Raw genomic sequence first — 26,272 nt, forward strand, 5'->3', positions numbered from 1 at the left:
AGGGTCCTCTCTCCTGTAGAGTGTCAGCTCTTATGTGCAGGGTCCTCTCTCCTGTAGAGTGTCAGCTCTTATGTGCAGGGTCCTCTCTCCTGTAGTGTCAGCTCTTATGTGCAGGGTCCTCTCTCCTGTAGAGTGTCAGCTCTTATGTGCAGGGTCCTCTCTCCTGTAGAGTGTCAGCTCTTATGTGCAGGGTCCTCCCTCCTGTAGAGTGTCAGCTCTTATGTGCAGGGTCCTCTCTCCTGTAGTGTCAGCTCTTATGTGCAGGATCCTCTCTCCTGTAGAGTGTCAGCTCTTATGTGCAGGGTCCTCCCTCCTGTAGAGTGTCAGCTCTTATGTGCAGGGTTGTTGTGAATTTGCTTTTTGCTCCCTCTAGTGGTTACTAGTTTTTTGACTCTGGTTTTTCTGTCATTCCTTTTATCCGCACCTGGGTCGTTAGTTAGGGGTGTTGCTATATAAGCTCCCTGGACCTTCAGTTCAATGCCTGGCAACGTAGTTATCAGAGCTAGTCTGCTGTGCTCTTGTCTACTGATCCTGGTTCCAGTTAAATCAGCTAAGTCTGCCTTTTGCTTTTTGCTATTTGTTTTGGTTTTGTATTTTTGTCCAGCTTGTTCCTTATCTATATCCTGACCTTTGCTGGAAGCTCTAGGGGGCTGGTGTTCGCCCCCCGGACCGTTAGACGGTTCGGGGGTTCTTGAATTTCCAGTGTGGATTTTGATAGGGTTTTTGTTGACCATATAAGTTACCTTTCTTTATTCTGCTATCAGTAAGCGGGCCTCTCTGTGCTAAATCTGGTTCATTTCTGTGTTTGTCATTTCCTCTTACCTCACCGTCATTATTTGTGGGGGGCTTCTATCCAGCTTTGGGGTCCCCTTCTCTGGAGGCAAGAAAGGTCTTTGTTTTCCTCTACTAGGGGTAGCTAGATTCTCCGGCTGGCGCGTGTCATCTAGAATCAACGTAGGAATGATCCCCGGCTACTTCTAGTGTTGGCGTTAGGAGTAGATATATGGTCAACCCAGTTACCACTGCCCTATGAGCTGGATTTTTGTATTCTGCAGACTTCCACGTTCCTCTGAGACCCTCGCCATTGGGGTCATAACAGTTTGCCAGGCCAGTATTAAATGTTTAATGCATTGCAGAAGAGGGATTATAAGAAAGAAGATTCTGAGTTTTTTTTTTTCTTCTTCCCCTTTACCTCAGAGTGGCTATGCTTGCTGCAGACATGAATGTCCAGACCTTGATTACAAGTGTGGACCAGCTGGCTACTCGTGTGCAGGGCATACAAGACTATGTTATCAGAAATCCTAGGTCAGAACCTAAAATACCGATTCCTGAACTGTTTTCCGGAGACAGGTTTAAGTTTAGGAATTTCGTGAACAATTGTAAATTGTTTTTGTCCCTGAGACCCTGTTCATCTGGAGATTCTGCTCAGCAAGTAAAAATTGTTATTTCGTTCTTACGGGGCGACCCTCAGGATTGGGCTTTTTCGCTGGCGCCAGGAGATCCGGCATTGGCTGATCTTGATGCGTTTTTTCTGGCGCTCGGTTTACTTTATGAGGAACCCAATCTTGAGATTCAGGCAGAAAAGGCCTTGCTGGCTATGTCTCAGGGGCAGGACGAGGCTGAAGTGTATTGCCAAAAATTTCGGAAATGGTCCGTGCTGACACATTGGAACGAGTGTGCACTGGCCGCTAATTTTAGAAATGGCCTTTCTGAAGCCATTAAGAATGTTATGGTGGGTTTAACCATTCCCACAGGTCTGAATGATACTATGGCACTGGCTATTCAAATTGACCGGCGGTTGCGGGAGCGCAAAACCGCAAATCCCCTCATGGTGTTGTCTGAACAGACACCTAATTCGGTGCAATGTGATAGAAAAACCGCAAATTCCCTCATGGTGTTGTCTGAACAGACACCTGATTTAATGCAATGTGATAGAATCCTGACTAGAAATGAGCGGAAAATTCATAGACGCCGGAATGGCTTGTGCTACTACTGTGGTGATTCTACACATGTTATCTCAGCATGCTCTAAACGTATAGCTAAGGTTGTTAGTCCTGTCACCGTTGGTAATTTGCAACCTAAATTTATTCTGTCTGTAACTTTGATTTGCTCACTGTCATCTTATCCTGTCATGGCGTTTGTAGATTCAGGTGCTGCCCTGAGTCTCATGGATCTCTCATTTGCTAAGCGCTGTGGTTTTACTCTTGAACCATTAGAAAATCCTATTCCTCTTAGGGGTATTGATGCTACACCATTGGCAGCAAATAAACCGCAGTATTGGACACAGGTTACCATGTGCATGACTCCTGAACACCGCGAGGTGATACGTTTCCTGGTTTTACATAAAATGCATGATTTGGTTGTTTTAGGGCTGCCATGGTTACAGACCCATAATCCAGTCCTGGACTGGAAGGCTATGTCAGTCTCAAGTTGGGGCTGTTGTGGTATTCATGGGGATTCCCTGCCTGTGTCTATTGCTTCTTCTACGCCTTCGGAAGTTCCGGAGTATTTGTCTGATTATCAGGATGTCTTCAGTGAGTCTGAGTCCAGTGCACTGCCTCCTCATAGGGACTGTGACTGTGCTATAGATTTGATCCCAGGCAGTAAATTTCCTAAGGGAAGACTGTTTAATCTGTCGGTACCTGAACATACCGCTATGCGTTCATATATCAAGGAGTCTCTGGAGAAAGGACATATTCGTCCGTCTTCTTCCCCTCTTGGTGCGGGATTCTTTTTTGTGGCAAAAAAGGACGGATCTTTGAGACCTTGTATTGATTATCGGCTTTTAAATAAGATCACTGTCAAATTTCAGTATCCTTTACCGCTGTTGTCTGACTTGTTTGCCCGGATTAAGGGTGCCAAGTGGTTCACCAAGATAGACCTTCGTGGTGCGTACAACCTTGTGCGCATTAAGCAAGGTGATGAATGGAAAACCGCATTCAATACGCCCGAAGGTCATTTTGAGTACTTGGTGATGCCTTTTGGGCTCTCCAATGCGCCTTCAGTTTTTCAGTCCTTTATGCATGACATTTTCCGGAAGTATCTGGATAAATTTTTGATTGTTTATCTGGATGATATTTTGGTTTTTTCTGATAATTGGGATTCGCATGTGGAGCAGGTCAGGTTGGTCTTTAAAATTTTGCGTGAAAATTCTTTGTTTGTCAAGGGCTCAAAGTGTCTCTTTGGTGTACAGAAGGTTCCCTTTTTGGGGTTCATTTTTTCCCCTTCTGCTGTGGAGATGGACCCAGTCAAGGTCCGAGCTATTCTTGATTGGACTCAGCCCTCGTCAGTTAAGAGTCTTCAGAAGTTCTTGGGCTTCGCTAACTTCTACCGTCGTTTTATCGCTAATTTTTCTAGCATTGTGAAACCTTTGACGGATATGACCAAGAAGGGCTCCGATGTAGCTAACTGGGCTCCTGCTGCCGTGGAGGCTTTCCAGGAGTTGAAACGCCGGTTTACTTCGGCGCCTGTTTTGTGCCAGCCTGACGTCTCACTTCCCTTTCAGGTTGAGGTGGATGCTTCGGAGATTGGGGCAGGGGCCGTTTTGTCGCAGAGAGGCCCTGGTTGCTCTGTTATGAAACCTTGTGCCTTTTTCTCTAGGAAGTTTTCGCCTGCCGAGCGAAATTATGATGTGGGCAATCGGGAGCTGTTGGCCATGAAATGGGCATTTGAGGAGTGGCGTCATTGGCTCGAGGGTGCTAAGCATCGTGTGGTGGTCTTGACTGATCACAAAAATCTGATGTATCTCGAGTCTGCTAAACGCCTTAATCCGAGACAGGCCCGCTGGTCATTGTTTTTCTCCCGCTTTGATTTTGTTGTCTCGTATTTACCAGGTTCAAAGAATGTGAAGGCCGATGCTCTTTCTAGGAGCTTTGTGCCTGATGCTCCTGGAGTCGCTGATCCTGTTGGTATTCTTAAAGATGGAGTTATCTTGTCAGCTATTTCTCCGGATCTGCGACGTGTGTTGCAGAGATTTCAGGCTGATAGGCCTGAGTCTTGTCCACCTGACAGACTGTTTGTCCCGGATAAGTGGACCAGCAGAGTCATTTCCGAGGTTCATTCCTCGGTGTTGGCAGGTCACCCGGGAATTTTTGGCACCAGAGATCTGGTGGCCAGGTCCTTTTGGTGGCCTTCCTTGTCAAGGGATGTGCGGTCATTTGTGCAGTCCTGTGGGACTTGTGCTCGAGCTAAGCCGTGCTGTTCTCGTGCCAGTGGTTTGCTCTTGCCCTTGCCTGTCCCGAAGAGACCTTGGACACATATCTCCATGGATTTCATTTCTGATCTTCCGCTATCTCAGGGCATGTCCGTTATCTGGGTGATATGTGATCGCTTCTCCAAGATGGTCCATTTGGTTCCTTTGCCTAAGCTGCCTTCCTCTTCCGATCTGGTTCCTGTGTTTTTCCAGAACGTGGTTCGTTTGCACGGCATCCCTGAGAATATTGTGTCAGACAGAGGATCCCAGTTCGTTTCCAGGTTCTGGCGATCCTTTTGTAGTAGGATGGGCATTGATTTGTCGTTTTCGTCTGCTTTCCATCCTCAGACTAATGGACAGACGGAGCGAACCAATCAGACTTTGGAGGCTTATTTGAGGTGTTTTGTCTCTGCTGATCAGGACGACTGGGTGACATTCTTGCCGTTGGCTGAGTTTGCCCTTAATAATCGGGCTAGTTCCGCCACCTTGGTTTCGCCTTTTTTCTGCAACTCTGGTTTCCATCCTCGCTTTTCTTCGGGTCATGTGGAGCCTTCTGACTGTCCTGGGGTAGATTCCGTGGTGGATAGGTTGCAGCAGATCTGGAATCATGTGGTGGACAACTTGAAGTTGTCACAGGAGAAGGCTCAGCGCTTTGCCAACCGCCGCCGCGGTGTGGGTCCCCGACTACGCGTTGGGGATTTGGTATGGCTTTCTTCCCGCTTTGTTCCTATGAAGGTCTCCTCTCCCAAATTTAAACCTCGTTTTATTGGGCCTTACAAGATATTGGAAATCCTTAATCCTGTATCTTTTCGTCTGGATCTTCCTGTGTCGTTTGCTATTCACAATGTATTTCATAGGTCCTTGTTGCGGCGGTACATTGTGCCTGTAGTTCCTTCTGCTGAGCCTCCTGCTCCGGTGTTGGTTGAGGGCGAGTTGGAGTACGTGGTGGAGAAGATCTTGGATTCTCGCCTCTCCAGGCGGAGGCTTCAGTACCTGGTCAAGTGGAAGGGCGATGGTCAGGAGGATAATTCCTGGGTGGTCGCCTCTGATGTTCATGCGGCCGATTTAGTTCGTGCCTTTCATGCCGCTCATCCTGATCGCCCTGGTGGTCGTGGTGAGGGTTCGGTGACCCCTCACTAAGGGGGGGGTACTGTTGTGAATTTGCTTTTTGCTCCCTCTAGTGGTTACTAGTTTTTTGACTCTGGTTTTTCTGTCATTCCTTTTATCCGCACCTGGGTCGTTAGTTAGGGGTGTTGCTATATAAGCTCCCTGGACCTTCAGTTCAATGCCTGGCAACGTAGTTATCAGAGCTAGTCTGCTGTGCTCTTGTCTACTGATCCTGGTTCCAGTTAAATCAGCTAAGTCTGCCTTTTGCTTTTTGCTATTTGTTTTGGTTTTGTATTTTTGTCCAGCTTGTTCCTTATCTATATCCTGACCTTTGCTGGAAGCTCTAGGGGGCTGGTGTTCGCCCCCCGGACCGTTAGACGGTTCGGGGGTTCTTGAATTTCCAGTGTGGATTTTGATAGGGTTTTTGTTGACCATATAAGTTACCTTTCTTTATTCTGCTATCAGTAAGCGGGCCTCTCTGTGCTAAATCTGGTTCATTTCTGTGTTTGTCATTTCCTCTTACCTCACCGTCATTATTTGTGGGGGGCTTCTATCCAGCTTTGGGGTCCCCTTCTCTGGAGGCAAGAAAGGTCTTTGTTTTCCTCTACTAGGGGTAGCTAGATTCTCCGGCTGGCGCGTGTCATCTAGAATCAACGTAGGAATGATCCCCGGCTACTTCTAGTGTTGGCGTTAGGAGTAGATATATGGTCAACCCAGTTACCACTGCCCTATGAGCTGGATTTTTGTATTCTGCAGACTTCCACGTTCCTCTGAGACCCTCGCCATTGGGGTCATAACACAGGGTCCTCTCTCCTGTAGAGTGTCAGCTCTTATGTGCAGGGTCCTCTCTGCTGTACAGTGTCAGCTCTTATGTGCAGGGTCCTCTCTCCTGTAGAGGGTCAGCTCTTATGTGCAGGGTCCTCTCTCCTGTAGAGTGTCAGCTCTTATGTGCAGGGTCCTCTCTCCTGTAGAGTGTCAGCTCTTATGTGCAGGGTCCTCTCTCCTGTAGAGTGTCAGCTCTTATGTGCAGGGTCCTCTCTCCTGTAGTGTCAGCTCTTATGTGCAGGGTCCTCCCTCCTGTAGAGTGTCAGCTCTTATGTGCAGGGTCCTCTCTCCTGTAGAGTGTCAGCTCTTATGTGCAGGGTCCTCTCTGCTGTACAGTGTCAGCTCTTATGTGCAGGGTCCTCTCTCCTGTACAGTGTCAGCTCTTATGTGCAGGGTCCTCTCTCCTGTAGAGTGTCAGCTCTTATGTGCAGGGTCCTCTCTCCTGTAGAGTGTCAGCTCTTATGTGCAGGGTCCTCTCTCCTGTAGAGTGTCAGCTCTTATGTGCAGGATCCTCTCTCCTGTAGTGTCAGTTCTTATGTGCAGGGTCCTCTCTCCTGTAGTGTCAGCTCTTATGTGCAGGGTCCTCTCTCCTGTACAGTGTCAGCTCTTATGTGCAGGATCCTCTCTCCTATAGAGTGTCAGCTCTTATGTGCAGGATCCTCTCTCCTATAGAGTGTCAGCTCTTATGTGCAGGGTCCTCTCTCCTGTAGAGTGTCAGCTCTTATGTGCAGGGTCCTCTCTCCTGTAGAGTGTCAGCTCTTATGTGCAGGGTCCTCTCTCCTGTAGAGTTTCAGCTCTTATGTGCAGGGTCCTCTCTCCTGTAGAGTGTCAGCTCTTATGTGCAGGGTCCTCTCTCCTGTACAGTGTCAGCTCTTATGTGCAGGGTCCTCTCTCCTGTACAGTGTCAGCTCTTATGTGCAGGATCCTCTCTCCTGTAGTGTCAGCTCTTATGTGCAGGGTCCTCTCTCCTGTAGAGTGTCAGCTCTTATGTGCAGGGTCCTCCCTCCTGTAGAGTGTCAGCTCTTATGTGCAGGGTCCTCTCTCCTGTAGTGTCAGCTCTTATGTGCAGGGTCCTCTCTCCTGTAGTGTCAGCTCTTATGTGCAGGGTCCTCCCTTCTGTAGAGTGTCAGCTCTTATGTGCAGGGTCCTCTCTCCTGTAGAGTGTCAGCTCTTATGTGCAGGATCCTCTCTCCTGTAGTGTCAGCTCTTATGTGCAGGGTCCTCTCTCCTGTAGAGGGTCAGCTCTTATGTGCAGGGTCCTCTCTCCTGTAGAGTGTCAGCTCTTATGTGCAGGGTCATCTCTCCTGTAGTGTCAGCTCTTATGTGCAGGGTCCTCTCTCCTGTAGAGTGTCAGCTCTTATGTGCAGGGTCCTCTCTCCTGTAGAGTGTCAGCTCTTATGTGCAGGTTCCTCTCTGCTGTAGAGTGTCAGCTCTTATGTGCAGGGTCCTCTCTCCTGTAGAGTGTCAGCTCTTATGTGCAGGGTCCTCTCTCCTGTAGAGTGTCAGCTCTTATGTGCAGGGTCCTCCCTCCTGTAGAGTGTCAGCTCTTATGTGCAGGGTCCTCTCTCCTGTAGTGTCAGCTCTTATGTGCAGGATCCTCTCTCCTGTAGAGTGTCAGCTCTTATGTGCAGGGTCCTCCCTCCTGTAGAGTGTCAGCTCTTATGTGCAGGGTCCTCTCTCCTGTAGAGTGTCAGCTCTTATGTGCAGGGTCCTCTCTGCTGTACAGTGTCAGCTCTTATGTGCAGGGTCCTCTCTCCTATAGAGTGTCAGCTCTTATGTGCAGGGTCCTCTCTCCTGTACAGTGTCAGCTCTTATGTGCAGGGTCCTCTCTCCTGTTGAGTGTCAGCTCTTATGTGCAGGGTCCTCTCTCCTGTAGAGTGTCAGCTCTTATGTGCAGGATCCTCTCTCCTGTAGAGGGTCAGCTCTTATGTGCAGGGTCCTCTCTCCTGTAGAGTGTCAGCTCTTATGTGCAGTGTCCTCTCTCCTGTAGTGTCAGCTCTTATGTGCAGGGTCCTCTCTCCTGTAGAGTGTCAGCTCTTATGTGCAGGGTCCTCTCTCCTGTAGAGTGTCAGCTCTTATGTGCAGGGTCCTCTCTCCTGTAGAGTGTCAGCTCTTATGTGCAGGGTCCTCTCTCCTGTAGTGTCAGCTCTTATGTGCAGGGTCCTCTCTCCTGTAGAGTGTCAGCTCTTATGTGCAGGGTCCTCTCTCCTGTAGAGTGTCAGCTCTTATGTGCAGGGTCCTCTCTCCTGTAGAGTGTCAGCTCTTATGTGCAGGGTCCTCTGTCCTGTAGAGTGTCAGCTCTTATGTGCAGGATCCTCTCTCCTGTACAGTGTCAGCTCTTATGTGCAGGGTCCTCTCTCCTGTAGAGGGTCAGCTCTTATGTGCAGGGTCATCTCTCCTGTAGTGTCAGCTCTTATGTGCAGGGTCCTCTCTCCTGTAGAGTGTCAGCTCTTATGTGCAGGGTCCTCTCTCCTGTACAGTGTCAGCTCTTATGTGCAGGGTCCTCTCTCCTGTAGAGTGTCAGCTCTTATGTGCAGGGTCCTCTCTCCTGTAGAGTGTCAGCTCTTATGTGCAGGGTCCTCTCTCCTGTAGAGTGTCAGCTCTTATGTGCAGGGTCCTCTCTCCTGTACAGTGTCAGCTCTTATGTGCAGGATCCTCTCTCCTATAGAGTGTCAGCTCTTATGTGCAGGATCCTCTCTCCTATAGAGTGTCAGCTCTTATGTGCAGGGTCCTCTCTCCTGTAGAGTGTCAGCTCTTATGTGCAGGGTCCTCTCTCCTGTAGAGTTTCAGCTCTTATGTGCAGGGTCCTCTCTCCTGTAGAGTGTCAGCTCTTATGTGCAGGGTCCTCTCTCCTGTACAGTGTCAGCTCTTATGTGCAGGGTCCTCTCTCCTGTAGAGTGTCAGCTCTTATGTGCAGGGTCCTCTCTCCTGTACAGTGTCAGCTCTTATGTGCAGGATCCTCTCTCCTATAGAGTGTCAGCTCTTATGTGCAGGATCCTCTCTCCTGTACAGTGTCAGCTCTTATGTGCAGGGTCCTCTCTCCTGTACAGTGTCAGCTCTTATGTGCAGGATCCTCTCTCCTGTAGAGTGTCAGCTCTTATGTGCAGGGTCCTCTCTCCTGTAGAGTGTCAGCTCTTATGTGCAGGGTCCTCTCTCCTGTACAGTGTCAGCTCTTATGTGCAGGATCCTCTCTCCTGTAGAGTGTCAGCTCTTATGTGCAGGGTCCTCTCTCCTGTAGAGTGTCAGCTCTTATGTGCAGGATCCTCTCTCCTATAGAGTGTCAGCTCTTATGTGCAGGGTCCTCTCTCCTGTAGAGTCGTGTTACAACACAGAGATACCGCAGGTTATCAATATTTTATATATGAATCACAAAAAGAATTTTTTTATATATATGTATATATATACCATTTGGTGTATTCTGTGCAGAATGGGTGATTACCACCACCACATGAAGTAAAATAGCCCAAACACCTTGACTATGGACACACCAAAGATAAGCACCACACCAGGGAATAAGATTAAAAATTAACTTTTATTGTACAATTATGGTAGCAACAAATAATTCATAAAAACATGTGTTATATAAAACATATAGTATATCAGTGCGCACCACAGGACATATAAAATTAAATAAATTCAAGCTAAACTCAGTATTCCATTAATAGGTCCCACTCCAAATATAAAGCATATAAAACTGTGTATATCACAAATATATTAATCACTATGTATAAAGTGCAGCGTGCTGAAAAAATTCCTCTATATATATTGCACATGTGCTATGCATCCGAACAGCATTCATATGTTTAGCTGAAAAAAGTGCCGTGTGCCAAAAAATACATATGTGTTCACTAAAAAAAAGTGCTATGTGCCAATTGCACTATATAAACAGCTAAAGGTGCTCATGCGCTCACACACCTCTAAGCCTGAAGAAAATTAAGTGACCAATGTATAAATAAAAATGAATCAAAACAAACAAAGTGCTGTGTGCCAAATGATCAATATGGACTACAAGCTTTAAAATGTGCTTGCAGGCTCGCACACCATGAGCCTGAAAGTGAAAGTGACCACCGTGCACAGAGGGGACCTAAAGAAATCCTATACCATCAATACCTTGAGTAGCTGGGTCCTGTGGAAGCGTACCCCAACGCGCGTTTCGGACAATTAACCTTCATCAGGGGGTGTTAAATGGTGGTCCGTAAGGAGTTTATATACCGGCGATCACCTATCCCTGGCGCCTTCAGTGTAGCCGGCGCATGCGCAGTCAGGAGGATCCGGGAACCTGTGGCCACGCCCCACGTGACCGGACGTACGGGGCCGAGTACCCGACGTTGCCAAGGACACTGGGACGCGACAACAGACTCCGGATCGCAGACCGCGCATGCGCTCCACTCAGGAGCACAGTATAGGAAAGAAAGCCTTTGTAAGTGCAACTGAACTATTGGAGTGACTATATAGTAGAAAGGGGTACACATACTAACCATACCATTAACCGCAGTACCTGTGTTATATAGCAAACCATATTACTATCTACACATACTGCTTTACAGATGTTAACCGCACCATGTGAATGCATGGTGCAAATATATACTATTTACGGTAATCCAGTTAAATATCTGAATATACTATTCTATATAGGTATGTATAATAAAGTGTTCACTCTAGAACACAAGATAACTTAGATGGTATTAACATAAAAATCACATATATCCGTTTTTATCATACTAAGTCCCTGTGGGAGATGAGATATACTCTATCCTACAAAATATCATACATTACCAGACCATTATATATATATAGTAGAATAATTAGAATGGATATAAATAACCGTATACATATATATACATATACATACACATGCACACATACACATATGCATACACATATCTCCATAAAAAGTGGCATATCAAATCTATCTCTCATTATTTATACACCACAAATAATATCCATATCCATATTGATATTCATATCCATAACGAAATCCTTCTCCACAGGGAACGACAATTTCCACTCGAATCCATGTATCTCGGTATATCACCATCCAGAACCCCAAAGACACCCACAACAGTGCATAAATTGGGTAAGTATCAATCTAAAATATGTAAAAGAATAAAAAATTAAAATCCAAGAACCATGATAAAAACATGTCAGAGAATAAAAACTGGTTTATTAAAATCAATATCATAAGAAAGGTGCAAAACTTAAATTTTCATTTAGGCCCATTGGTGAAACTGTATTTAGAACCCAAATCCATCTTGTCTCCTTTTTAGATAGTGGTATTGTGATTGGTCCACTGTTGTGAACTATAGTTCTTGGCTCCCTCTTGTGGTCATTAGCGGTATGGCACTTGGAGTGTCTTTCCCCAGGTTGGCACTCACCTGCTTCGTTTGGGCCTGGGTGTGCCTATATAAACTTCCTGGAGACTCTGTATTGTGCCTGGATTCGTTGTTATCAGACCTTGTTTGTTTTCTCCGCTACTTTGGTTTCGCCATTTTTCTGCAACTCTGGTTTTCATCCGCGGTTTTCCTCGGGTCATGTTGAACCTTCTGACTGTCCTGGGGTGGATTCCGTGGTGTATAGGTTGCAGCAGATTTGGAATCTTGTGGTGGACAACTTGAAGTTGTCACAGGAGAAGGCTCAGCGCTTTGCCAACCGCCGCCGCGGTGTGGGTCCCCGACTTCGTGTTGGGGATTTGGTTTGGTTGTCTTCTCGGTATGTCCCTCCGAAGGTTTCCTCTCCTAAGTTTAAGCCTCGCTTTATTGGTCCTTATAAAATTTTGGAAGTCCTTAATCCGGTGTCGTTTCGTTTGGATCTTCTGGTGTCGTTTGCCATTCACAATGTGTTCCATAGGTCTTTGTTACGGCGGTACGTGGTGCCTATGGTTCCTGCTGTTGAGCCTCCTGCTCCGGTGTTGGTTGAGGGCGAGTTGGAGTATGTGGTGGAGAAGATCTTGGACTCTCGTCTCTCTAGACGGAGGCTTCAGTATCTGGTCAAATGGAAGGGCTATGGTCAGGAGGACAATTCCTGGGTGGTCGCCTCTGATGTTCATGCGGCCGATTTGGTTCGTGCCTTTCACGCTGCTCATCCTGATCGCCCTGGTGGTCTTGGTGAGGGTTCGGTGACCCCTCCTTAAAGGGGGGGTACTGTTGTGAACTATAGTTCTTGGCTCCCTCTTGTGGTCATTAGCGGTATGGCACTTGGAGTGTCTTTCCCCAGGCCTGGGTGTGCCTATATAAACTTCCTGGAGACTCTGTATTGTGCCTGGATTCGTTGTTATCAGACCTTGTCTGTTTTCTCCTGTCTCCTGGTCTCCTGATTTTGCAAGATAAGCTAAGTCCTGCTTTCTTATTTTTGTGCATTTGAATTTCCCTTATTTTGTTCCAGCTTTGTTTAAAATGTGATTCCTGATTTTGCTGGAAGCTCAAGGGGGGCTGTTATCCTCCCCCCACACCGTTAGTCGGTGTGGGGGTTCTTGGATATTCAGCGTGGATATTTTGTAGGGTTTTTTGCTGACCGTATAAGTCATCTTTCTATTTTCTGCTATTAGTCAGTGGGCCTCTCTTTGCTAAATCTAGTTCATTCTTACGTTTGTCATTTCTTCTTACCTCACCGTTATTATTTGTTGGGGGCTTGTATTATAACTTTGGGGTCCTTTCTCTTGAGGCAAGAGAGGTCTTATTTTCTCTGAAAGGGTTAGTTAGTTCTCCGGCTGGCGTGAGACGTCTAGAACCAACGTAGGTACGTTCCCCGGCTGCTGCTAGTTGTTTGTGCTAGGATCAGGTATACGGTCAGTCAAGTTACCACTTCCCTATGAGCTGGTTTTTTGTGTTTGCAGACTTAGCTGGTACTCCTGAGATCCTCTGCCATTAGGATCATAACAGTAATCCAGGCCAAGAAGTGCATTGCTGAAGCGGGACTATAAGAAAAGAAGTCTGAGTTCTTTGTTTTTTTTTCTTCCTCCTCTTTATCTCTGAGTGGCTTGAAGCTCTGCTGCAGACATGAATGTTCAGACTCTGATTACTAGTGTGGATCAGCTTGCTGCACGTGTGCAGGGCATTCAGGATTTTGTTATTAGCAGTCCTATGTCAGAGCCTAAGATACCTATTCCTGAGCTGTTCTCTGGAGATCGATTTAAATTTGGGAATTTTAGGAATAATTGTAAATTGTTTCTATCTTTGAGACCTCGTTCGTCTGGAGACTCAGCTCAACAAGTTAAAATTGTTATCTCCTTCTTGCGTGGCGACCCTCAGGATTGGGCTTTCTCATTGGCGCCAGGAGATCTGGCATTGGCAAATATTGATGCGTTTTTTCTGGCGCTCGGATTGCTTTATGAGGAGCCCAATCTTGAAATACAGGCAGAAAAAGCATTGCTGGCTATCTCTCAGGGCCAGGATGAAGCTGAGGTGTACTGCCAAAAATTTCGGAAATGGTCCGTGCTTACTCAATGGAATGAGTGTGCTCTGGCCGCAAATTTCAGAAATGGCCTTTCTGAAGCCATTAAGAATGTGATGGTGGGTTTTCCCATTCCTACAAGTCTGAATGATTCTATGGCTCTGGCCATCCAGGTTGATCGGCGTTTGCGGGAGCGCAAAACTGCTAATCCTCTGGCAGTGTTGTCTGAACAGACACCTGACCCAATGCAATGTGATAGAATCCTGACTAGAACCGAACGGCAAAATCATAGGCGTCAGAATGGGTTGTGTTTTTACTGTGGTGATTCTACACATGTTATCTCGGCATGCTCTAAACGGCCATCAAAGGTTGTTAGTCCTGTCGCCATTGGTAATTTGCAGCCTAAGTTCATTTTGTCTGTGACTTTGATTTGCTCATTGTCTTCCTACCCTGTTATGGCATTTGTGGATTCAGGTGCTGCCCTGAGTCTTATGGATTTATCATTTGCCAAGCGCTGTGGTTTTGTCCTAGAGCCTTTAGAAAATCCTATTCCTCTTAGAGGAATTGATGCTACCCCATTGGCGGAGAATAAACCGCAGTATTGGACACAAGTGACCATGTGCATGTCTCCTGAACATCGGGAGGTGATTCGTTTTCTTGCTTTGCATAAAATTCAGGATTTGGTCGTTCTGGGTCTGCCATGGTTACAGACCCATAATCCAGTTTTGGATTGGAAGGCAATGTCCGTGTCAAGTTGGGGTTGTCAGGGTATTCATTGCGATTCCTCGTCGGTGTCTATTGCTTCTTCTACTCCTTCTGAAGTCCCTGAGTATTTGTTGGACTATCAGGATGTATTCAGTGAGTCCAGGTCCAGTGCCCTTCCTCCTCATAGGGACTGTGACTGCGCTATAGATTTGATTCCTGGTAGTAAATTTCCTAAGGGACGACTATTTAATCTGTCTGTACCTGAGCATGCCGCGATGCGTGCTTATATTAAGGAGTCTTTGGAGAAGGGACATATTCGTCCATCCTCTTCCCCTCTTGGTGCGGGATTCTTTTTTGTGGCCAAGAAAGACGGCTCTTTGAGACCGTGTATAGACTATCGGCTTTTGAATAAAATCACTGTCAAATTTCAGTATCCTTTGCCACTATTGTCGGACTTGTTTGCCCGGATTAAGGGTGCCAAGTGGTTCACCAAGATAGATCTTCGCGGTGCGTACAACCTTGTGCGCATTAAGCAGGGAGATGAATGGAAAACTGTGTTCAATACGCCCGAAGGTCATTTTGAGTACTTGGTGATGCCTTTTGGGCTTTCTAATGCCCCCTCAGTGTTTCAGTCCTTTATGCATGACATTTTCCGGAAGTATCTGGATAAATTTATGATTGTTTATCTGGATGATATTCTGGTTTTCTCTGATGATTGGGATTCTCATGTAAAGCAGGTCAGGATGGTGTTTCAGGTTTTGCGTGATAATGCTTTGTTTGTGAAGGGCTCAAAGTGTCTCTTTGGAGTGCAGAAGGTTTCCTTTTTGGGTTTTATTTTCGCCCCTTCTACTGTGGAGATGGACCCAGTCAAGGTCCGAGCTATTCATGATTGGACACAACCCACGTCCGTTAAGAGTCTTCAGAAGTTCTTGGGTTTTGCTAATTTCTACCGTCGTTTTATTGCTAATTTTTCTAGCATTGTAAAACCTTTGACGGATATGACCAAGAAAGGTTCTGATGTTGCTAATTGGGCTCCTGCGGCCGTGCAGGCTTTCCGGGAGCTGAAGCGCCGGTTTACTTCGGCGCCTGTTTTGTGCCAGCCTGATGTCTCACTTCCCTTTCAGGTTGAAGTAGACGCTTCTGAGATCGGTGCAGGGGCTGTTTTGTCGCAGAAAGGCTCTGGTTGCTCTGTGATGAGACCATGTGCTTTTTTTTCTAGGAAGTTTTCGCCTGCTGAGCGGAACTATGATGTTGGTAATCGGGAGTTGTTGGCTATGAAGTGGGCATTTGAGGAGTGGCGTCATTGGCTCGAGGGAGCTAAGCATCGTGTGGTGGTCTTGACTGATCATAAAAATCTGAGTCCGCTAAGCACCTGAATCCTAGACAGGCTCGTTGGTCGTTGTTTTTCTCCTGTTTTGACTTTGTGGTCTCGTACCTGCCTGGTTCAAAGAATGTGAAGGCTGATGCTCTTTCTAGGAGTTTTGTGCCTGACTCTCCTGGAGTTGCAGAGCCAGCGAGTATTCTTAAAGAGGGAGTAATCTTGTCGGCCATTTCTCCTGATTTGCGACGTGTGTTGCAGAGATTTCAGGCTGGTAGACCTGACTCTTGCCCACCTGACAGACTGTTTGTTCCTGATAAATGGACCAGTAGAGTTATTTCCGAGGTTCATTCCTCAGTGTTGGCGGGGCATCCTGGGATTTTTGGTACCAGAGATTTGGTGGCTAGGTCCTTTTGGTGGCCGTCCCTGTCGCGGGATGTGCAATCTTTTGTGCAGTCCTGTGGGATTTGTGCTCGGGCTAAGCCTTGCTGTTCTCGTGCCAGCGGGTTACTTTTGCCCTTGCCCGTCCCGAAGAGGCCTTGGACGCACATTTCCATGGATTTCATTTCAGATCTTCCGGTGTCTCAAGGAATGTCTGTCATCTGGGTGGTCTGTGATCGTTTTTCCAAGATGGTCCATTTGGTGCCCTTGCCTAAGTTGCCTTCCTCTTCCGATTTGGTTCCTTTGTTCTTTCAGAATGTGGTTCGTTTGCACGGCATTCCTGAGAATATCGTGTCTGACAGAGGATCCCAGTTTGTGTCCAGATTCTGGCGATCCTTTTGTGCTAGGATGGGCATCGATTTGTCATTTTCATCTGCCTTTCATCCTCAGACTAATGGCCAAACGGAGCGAACTAATCAGACGCTGGAGGCTTATTTGAGATGTTTTGTTTCTGCGGATCAGGATGATTGGGTGACTTTCTTGCCACTGGCTGAGTTTGCCCTTAATAATCGGGCAAGTTCCGCTACTTTGGTTTTGCCATTTTTCTGCAACTCTGGTTTTCATCCGCGGTTTTCCTCGGGTCATGTTGAACCTTCTGACTGTCCTGGGGTGGATTCCGTGGTGGATAGGTTGCAGCGGATTTGGAATCTTGTGGTGGACAACTTGAAGTTGTCACAGGAGAAGGCTCAGCGCTTTGCCAACCGCCGCCGCGGTGTGGGTCCCCGACTTCGTGTTGGGGATTTGGTTTGGTTGTCTTCTCGGTATGTCCCTCTGAAGGTTTCCTCTCCTAAGTTTAAGCCTCGCTTTATTGGTCCTTATAAAATTTTGGAAGTCCTTAATCCGGTGTCGTTTCGTTTGGATCTTCCGGTGTCGTTTGCCATTCACAATGTGTTCCATAGGTCTTTGTTACGGCGGTACGTGGTGCCTATGGTTCCTGCTGTTGAGCCTCCTGCTCCGGTGTTGGTTGAGGGCGAGTTGGAGTATGTGGTGGAGAAGATCTTGGACTCTCGTCTCTCTAGACGGAGGCTTCAGTATCTGGTCAAATGGAAGGGCTATGGTCAGGAGGACAATTCCTGGGTGGTCGCCTCTGATGTTCATGCGGCCGATTTGGTTCGTGCCTTTCACGCTGCTCATCCTGATCGCCCTGGTGGTCTTGGTGAGGGTTCGGTGACCCCTCCTTAAAGGGGGGGTACTGTTGTGAACTATAGTTCTTGGCTCCCTCTTGTGGTCATTAGCGGTATGGCACTTGGAGTGTCTTTCCCCAGGCCTGGGTGTGCCTATATAAACTTCCTGGAGACTCTGTATTGTGCCTGGATTCGTTGTTATCAGACCTTGTCTGTTTTCTCCTGTCTCCTGGTCTCCTGATTTTGCAAGATAAGCTAAGTCCTGCTTTCTTATTTTTGTGCATTTGAATTTCCCTTATTTTGTTCCAGCTTTGTTTAAAATGTGATTCCTGATTTTGCTGGAAGCTCAAGGGGGGCTGTTATCCTCCCCCCACACCGTTAGTCGGTGTGGGGGTTCTTGGATATTCAGCGTGGATATTTTGTAGGGTTTTTTGCTGACCGTATAAGTCATCTTTCTATTTTCTGCTATTAGTCAGTGGGCCTCTCTTTGCTAAATCTAGTTCATTCTTACGTTTGTCATTTCTTCTTACCTCACCGTTATTATTTGTTGGGGGCTTGTATTATAACTTTGGGGTCCTTTCTCTTGAGGCAAGAGAGGTCTTATTTTCTCTGAAAGGGTTAGTTAGTTCTCCGGCTGGCGCGAGACGTCTAGAACCAACGTAGGTACGTTCCCCGGCTGCTGCTAGTTGTTTGTGCTAGGATCAGGTATACGGTCAGTCAAGTTACCACTTCCCTATGAGCTGGTTTTTTGTGTTTGCAGACTTAGCTGGTACTCCTGAGATCCTCTGCCATTAGGATCATAACAGTCCACCACGCTCCCCATTTTTTATGGTATCAATACCAATCACTTTAAATAATGAGGGATCACAATTGTGATAAATTCTAAAGTGTTTTGGTATTGTTTTCAATAGTGAGACATTTTCAGCTTCTTTCGCTGCCACAATTCCCAGCACATGCTCACGGACACGTATTTTGAGCTGCCTAGTGGTCATGCCCACATATATCAAGGAACAAGGACATGTGGCATAGTAGATGACTGCCTTAGATGTACAAGTTATACTATGTCTAATTTGAAATACATTTGTTCCATCAGAATTTACAAATGTCTGTTCCCTTGCTATATTTGGGCATGCCACGCATTTACCACAAGGCCTACACCCTAGAGTCTGTCTTGTATTATCCAAAAATGAAGGCAAAGTCTGGCCATGTGGATAATGACTCTTTACCAAACACTCTTTTAAATTCTTTGCCCTCCTGTACGTGATGGTAGGTTTCTCACCTATATATTTGGATAAAATAGGATCCGCCTTTAAAATTCCCCATGACTTACTCAGCTGAGATCTTACCATTTCACTTTGCCCATGATACTGTGTTATATACCTTACTACTTGGTTGGTTTTAGTTGGTTTTGTTCCATAAAGTGCCTGGTGCCGTGAAATATTTTTAGCCCGATTGTACCCCTTCTTTACTGAACGTCGGCTGTACCTGCGTTCCAGGAATCTATCTCTGAGTTCAGAGGCCTGTTTTTCAAATTCAACATCCTCAGAGCAGATTCTCCTCAATCGCAGGAATTGGCCAATAGGGATGGAGTTGATCATTGTAGGAGGATGTGCGGATGTTGCATGCAGGAGTGAGTTTACAGATGTCTCCTTCCGAAACATCCTAGTTTGCAAACAATTATCATGATTCCTGTGTATACTAACATCCAAAAACTCCATCATATTTGTGTCATATTTGTATGTTAGCCTTAAATTGCGAGAGTTCTGATTCAATTCTGACATAAAATCTTTAAGGGACTCAGCTGAACCCTGCCATATGAAGAAAATGTCGTCAATGAATCTCACCCACATTGGGATGCGATCCATTGACAACCCAGGTCCTGACATCAAGAGGTCCCTCTCCCACAGCCCCAGGAATAAATTTGCATAACTGGGCGCAAAAGCTGCGCCCATTGCAGTGCCCTGGAGCTGTAGGTACAGGGACCCCTTGAAAAGGAAAAAATTCCTTGTCAGTGAAAATTCCAGCAACTGAGTAATAAACTGTCTCATTGATGTGGGCAATACAGATGACTCCAGAAAATATTCCACAGCTCGAACCCCATCACTGTGTCTGATATTCGTGTATAGACTTTCAACGTCACAGGACACCAACAGGGATCTATGCCAATATATAGGCCATCCACTTTTTTTAAAAACTCATTAGTATCTTTTATAAAAGATGGAAGCTCTTCAACCAATGGTTTTAGTTTTTCATCCACAAATTTATTTACTTTTTCTACATAATTACCACACCCTGAGATTATAGGTCTCCCAGGTGGATTATTACGATCTTTGTGGACCTTAGGTAGTAGATACATAGTTGAGATGATGCTGGATATAGTTATCTAAAAAGGCTCTATTCCACCATGAGCGGGTTCTCTTGAATGCTAAGTTTTTTATTGCTTTAAACATCTCCTCAAACAATGATGTGGCAACTCTAATAACTGGTACTTCACAATTTGAGGAGATGTTTAAAGCAATAAAAAACTTAGCATTCAAGAGAACCCGCTCATGGTGGAATAGAGCCTTTTTAGATAACTATATCCAGCATCATCTCATACCAAGGGGTTTACGCATACATGTTACCCCAGCATTTCCAGTAAATGATGAAGAATTTATTAAAAACTGGGAGGAGGTATGTAATTCTGCATCAAAACAACTTATGGAATTATTGGTAAAACACCACTCCAAGAATTTATTGGAAGTGGATAAATTACTGGATGAAATGTTCATTAAGGCTAATGCGTGCCTATCAAATGATCAAATCTCATCCATGGATGGCCAACTTGAAAAATTGATGGATCAATGGATAAACGAGATCCGAATAAACCAGACAAAGAAATTAGTACGAGACCAGAAGGACTTCTCAAGTGGAAAGATCTATAGATGGCGGAAGGAAAATGTGGATACCAGGAACCGGAATCTTTCTGCGTCCTCGAGCACTGCAGTTGTGGATATGTCTGGTGCCTCCTCTTCCGCCTCTGGGTTTACAGCCGCAGCTTCTACACCCAAACGTAAACGGGAGCCACGGTATACAGCAGCGAAACGGAACTTTGGACAATCCCCTGAGAGATTTGGTAACACTTTAAAGGTGATTAATTTAAGTTCTCATGTGTTGTCATTAAATGAAATTGATGTCTTGCAGAGAGGGTTGATGTTTTGTTCAGCGGCCAATTTTAATAAATTTGAGGCTGTTAAGGACTTGCATTTATTTGCATGTAAACTTTTGTTCAAAAAACACTTCCATAATGAGGATACGTTGCGGTTGTTCCCTACAGAGGTGGAACAAGAGGCACTAGCTACCCTGGAGGAATTGGCTCAGGAACACAAGGAATTAATAGGAGGTAAGGTTCCACCGTCCATTCGTCCCAAATCACGTAAGTTCCCACCCTTGTCAGCTTGTTCTACTCTTGAGGTGTTTGTGAAAACAGTGAGTAAGGCGTTTGATAAAATCCCTAAATTTTCTCAGAGTGATAATCTAAGTATGGGTGAAAAAGTCGCCTTAAAAAATTTACAAAATATGAAGGATGTAATATTTAAACCAGCTGACAAGGGTGGGAATGTAGTTGTATGGCCCAAGAGCCTTTATGAAAAAGAGGCCTTCCGCCAACTTAGGGATGAGGTATGTTATAGGAAAATGACATTTAATCCACTGGTAAAATTTCAGGGTGAACTTATGGGTATACTTCGTGTGGCCTATGAGGGTAAAGTGATCTCTAAGGACCTGTTCTTGGCTCTTCAAGTAGCGGAACCTACTGTACCAACTATGTATCTACTACCTAAGGTCCACAAAGATCGTAATAATCCACCTGGGAGACCTATAATCTCAGGGTGTGGTAATTATGTAGAAAAAGTAAATAAATTTGTGGATGAAAAACTAAAACCATTGGTTGAAGAGCTTCCATCTTTTATAAAAGATACTAATGAGTTTTTAAAAAAAGTGGATGGCCTATATATTGGCATAGATTCCCTGTTGGTGTCCTGTGACGTTGAACGTCTATACACGAATATCAGACACAGTGATGGGGTTCGAGCTGTGGAATATTTTCTGGAGTCATCTGTATTGCCCACATCAATGAGACAGTTTATTACTCAGTTGCTGGAATTTTCACTGACAAGGAATTTTTTCCTTTTCAAGGGGTCCCTGTACCTACAGCTCCAGGGCACTGCAATGGGCGCAGCTTTTGTGCCCAGTTATGCAAATTTATTCCTGGGGCTGTGGGAGAGGGACCTCTTGATGTCAGGACCTGGGTTGTCAATGGATCGCATCCCAATGTGGGTGAGATTCATTGACGACATTTTCTTCATATGGCAGGGTTCAGCTGAGTCCCTTAAAGATTTTATGTCAGAATTGAATCAGAACTCTTGCAATTTAAGGCTAACATACAAATATGACACAAATATGATGGAGTTTTTGGATGTTAGTATACACAGGAATCATGATAATTGTTTGCAAACTAGGATGTTTCGGAAGGAGACATCTGTAAACTCACTCCTGCATGCAACATCCGCACATCCTCCTACAATGATCAACTCCATCCCTATTGGCCAATTCCTGCGATTGAGGAGAATCTGCTCTGAGGATGTTGAATTTGAAAAACAGGCCTCTGAACTCAGAGATAGATTCCTGGAACGTGGGTACAGCCGACGTTCAGTAAAGAAGGGGTACAATCGGGCTAAAAATATTTCACGGCACCAGGCACTTTATGGAACAAAACCAACTAAAACCAACCAAGTAGTAAGGTATATAACACAGTATCATGGGCAAAGTGAAATGGTAAGATCTCAGCTGAGTAAGTCATGGGGAATTTTAAAGGCGGATCCTATTTTATCCAAATATATAGGTGAGAAACCTACCATCACGTATAGGAGGGCAAAGAATTTAAAAGAGTGTTTGGTAAAGAGTCATTATCCACATGACCAGACTTTGCCTTCATTTTTGGATAATACAAGACAGACTCTAGGGTGTAGGCCTTGTGGTAAATGCGTGGCATGCCCAAATATAGCAAGGGAACAGACATTTGTAAATTCTGATGGAACAAATGTATTTCAAATTAGACATAGTATAACTTGTACATCTAAGGCAGTCATCTACTATGCCACATGTCCTTGTTCCTTGATATATGTGGGCATGACCACTAGGCAGCTCAAAATACGTGTCCGTGAGCATGTGCTGGGAATTGTGGCAGCGAAAGAAGCTGAAAATGTCTCACTATTGAAAACAATACCAAAACACTTTAGAATTTATCACAATTGTGATCCCTCATTATTTAAAGTGATTGGTATTGATACCATCAAAAATGGGGAGCATGGTGGACCAATCACAATACCACTATCTAAAAAGGAGACAAGATGGATTTGGGTTCTAAATACAGTTTCACCAATGGGCCTAAATGAAAATTTAAGTTTTGCACCTTTCTTATGATATTGATTTTAATAAACCAGTTTTTATTCTCTGACATGTTTTTATCATGGTTCTTGGATTTTAATTTTTTATTCTTTTACATATTTTAGATTGATACTTACCCAATTTATGCACTGTTGTGGGTGTCTTTGGGGTTCTGGATGGTGATATACCGAGATACATGGATTCGAGTGGAAATCGTCGTTCCCTGTGGAGAAGGATTTCGTTATGGATATGAATATCAATATGGATATGGATATTATTTGTGGTGTATAAATAATGAGAGATAGATTTGATATGCCACTTTTTATGGAGATATGTGTATGCATATGTGTATGTGTGCATGTGTATGTATATGTATATATATGTATACGGTTATTTATATTCATTCTAATTATTCTACTATATATATATAATGGTCTGGTAATGTATGATATTTTGTAGGATAGAGTATATCTCATCTCCCACAGGGACTTAGTATGATAAAAACGGATATATGTGATTTTTATGTTAATACCATCTAAGTTATCTTGTGTTCTAGAGTGAACACTTTATTATACATATCTATATAGAATAGTATATTCAGATATTTAACTGGATTACCGTAAATAGTATACATTTGCACCATGCATTCACATGGTGCGGTTAACATCTGTAAAGCAGTATGTGTAGATAGTAATATGGTTTGCTATATAACACAGGTACTGCGGTTAATGGTATGGTTAGTATGTGTACCCCTTTCTACTATATAGTCACTCCAATAGTTCAGTTGCACTTACAAAGGCTTTCTTTCCTATACTGTGCTCCTGAGTGGAGCGCATGCGCGGTCTGCGATCCGGAGTCTGTTGTCGCGTCCCAGTGTCCTTGGCAACGTCGGGTACTCGGCCCCGTACGTCCGGTCACGTGGGGCGTGGCCACAGGTTCCCGGATCCTCCTGACTGCGCATGTGCCGGCTACACTGAAGGCGCCAGGGATAGGTGATCGCCGGTATATAAACTCCTTACGGACCACCATTTAACACCCCCTGACGAAGGTTAATTGTCCGAAACGCGCGTTGGGGTACGCTTCCACAGGACCCAGCTACTCAAGGTATTGATGGTATAGGATTTCTTTAGGTCCCCTCTGTGCACGGTGGTCACTTTCACTTTCAGGCTCATGGTGTGCGAGCCTGCAAGCACATTTTAAAGCTTGTAGTCCATATTGATCATTTGGCACACAGCACTTTGTTTGTTTTGATTCATTTTTATTTATACATTGGTCACTTACCGTATTTTCCGGCATATAAGACGACCCCCCAACTTTACCAGTTAAAATATAAAATCTTCTTAAAAGTCGGGGGTCTTCTTATACACCGTATGTCGTCTTATAGGGCCGGTGAATATGTGCCTTTTGGGGGGGGGGAGTGATCCTGATGACGACGAGGGGGCGTCTCACAGGAAAGTGAGTATCCCCCATTACCTTATCGTAGCGCTGCAGCGTGGGGGTCTCTGTGCTGGGAGCGGCAGCTGCTGTGCTGTGGTGCGGCGGCTCCTCTTCTGCAGTGTGGGGCCTCTGTGCTGTGGGGTGGCGGTGGCTTATCTTTATGCAGTCGGGGCTCCTCTGGCATCTCCTTAAAGCCTGGAGGCCCCGCCGGCAACTCCTTCGGTGCAATGCAGCGGCCATTTTCCCGGAGGCAGCTCAATAGGTGCGATGCGGTGGCCTCCGGGAAAATGGCCGCTGGGGGCTGCGCATGCTCAGATTCAGATCTCGTCCCGAAATCTCGGGACACGAGATCTGAATCTGAGCAGAGGCCATTTTCCCGGAGGCCACCACATTGTACCGATGGAGTTGCCGGCGGGGCCTCCAGGCTTTAAGGAGATGCCGGAGGAGCCCCGACTGCATGAAGATACGCCGCCGCCCCACAGCACCAGAGGCCCCACACTGCAGAAGAGGAGCCGCCGCCCCACAGCACAGCAGCCGCCGCTCCCAGCACAGAGACCCCACGCTGCAGCACTACGATAAGGTAATGGGGGATACTCACTTTCCTATGAGACGCCCCCTCGTCGTCATCAGGATCACTCCCCCCCCCACCCACCATATACACCCGGCGTACAAGACGATTCCTGGCGTATAAGACGACCCCCGACTTTTAAGAAGATTTTCAAGGGTTAAAAAGTCGTCTTATACGCCGGAAAATACGGTAATTTTCTTCAGGCTTAGAGGTGTGTGAGCGCATGAGCACCTTTAGCTGTTTATATAGTGCAATTGGCACATAGCACTTTTTTTAGTGAACACATATGTATTTTTTGGCACACGGCACTTTTTTCAGCTAAACATATGAATGCTGTTCGGATGCATAGCACATGTGCAATATATATAGAGGAATTTTTTCAGCACGCTGCACTTTATACATAGTGATTAATATATTTGTGATATACACAGTTTTATATGCTTTATATTTGGAGTGGGACCTACAGTATTAATGGAATACTGAGTTTAGCTTGAATTTATTTAATTTTATATGTCCTGTGGTGCGCACTGATATACTATATGTTTTATATAACACATGTTTTTATGAATTATTTGTTGCTACCATAATTGTACAATAAAAGTTAATTTTTAATCTTATTCCCTGGTGTGGTGCTTATCTTTGGTGTGTCCCATAGTCAGGGTGTTTGGGCTATTTTACTCTCCTGTAGAGTGTCAGCTCTTATGTGCAGGGTCCTCTCTCCTGTACAGTGTCAGCTCTTATGTACAGGGTCCTCTCTCCTGTACAGTGTCAGCTCTTATGTGCAGGGTCCTCTCTCCTGTAGAGTGTCAGCTCTTATGTGCAGGATCCTCTCTCCTGTAGAGTGTCAGCTCTTATGTGCAGGGTCCTCTCTCCTGTAGAGTGTCAGCTCTTATGTGCAGGGCCCTCCTTTCTGTAGAGTTTCAGCTCTTATGTGCAGGGTCCTCTCTCCTGCACAGTGTCAGCTCTTATGTGCAGGGTCCTCTCTCCTGTAGTGTCAGCTCTTATGTGCAGGATCCTCTCTCCTATAGAGTGTCAGCTCTTATGCGCAGGGTCCTCTCTCCTGTAGAGTGTCAGCTCTTATGTGCAGGGTCCTCTCTCCTGTAGAGTGTCAGCTCTTATGTGCAGGATCCTCTCTCCTGTACAGTGTCAGCTCTTATGTGCAGGATCCTCTCTCTCCTATAGAGTGTCAGCTCTTATGGGCAGGGTCTAGTGATGAGCGAATATACTCGTTATTTGAGATTTCTCGAGCATGCTCGGGGGTCCTCCGAGTATTTTTTAGTGCTCGGAGTTTTAGTTTTTCCTGTTGCAGCTGAATGATTTACATCTGATAGTCAGCTTAAGTACATGTGGGGGTTGCCTGGTTGCTAGGGAATCCCCACATGTACTTAAGCTGTAAATGTAAATCATTCAGATGCAACAGGAAAAACTAAAACTCAGAGCACTAAAAAATACTCGGAGGACCCCCAAGCATGCTCGAGAAATCTCAAGTAACGAGTATATTCACTCATCACTAGCAGGGTCCTCTCTCCTGTAGTGTCAGCTCTTATGTGCAGGGTCCTCTCTCCTGTAGTGTCAGCTCTTATGTGCAGGGTCCTCTCTCCTGTAGAGTGTCAGCTCTCGTGCAAGGTCCTCTCTCCTTTTTTCTTATTATCTGCTCATTACTTTGATTTGTAGTTTTACTAGTTTGTTATTATCTCCATGGTAAAATATGTTGGTGTGATTAAAATAAAGTGCTTCCA

At 45.5% G+C, this 26,272-nt stretch overlaps 1 protein-coding gene across 1 annotated transcript in view; it reads right to left on the bottom strand.

The window, feature by feature from the left end:
* The window catches only part of LOC143818566 (high affinity choline transporter 1-like), a 79,357-nt gene that overhangs the window by 44,793 nt on the left and 8,292 nt on the right, over positions 1-26,272 (bottom strand). The gene's annotated exons all lie outside the window — the stretch shown is intronic.

This window comes from Ranitomeya variabilis, chromosome 3 (genome assembly GCF_051348905.1).
Source record: "Ranitomeya variabilis isolate aRanVar5 chromosome 3, aRanVar5.hap1, whole genome shotgun sequence".
NCBI lineage: Eukaryota > Metazoa > Chordata > Amphibia > Anura > Dendrobatidae > Ranitomeya > Ranitomeya variabilis.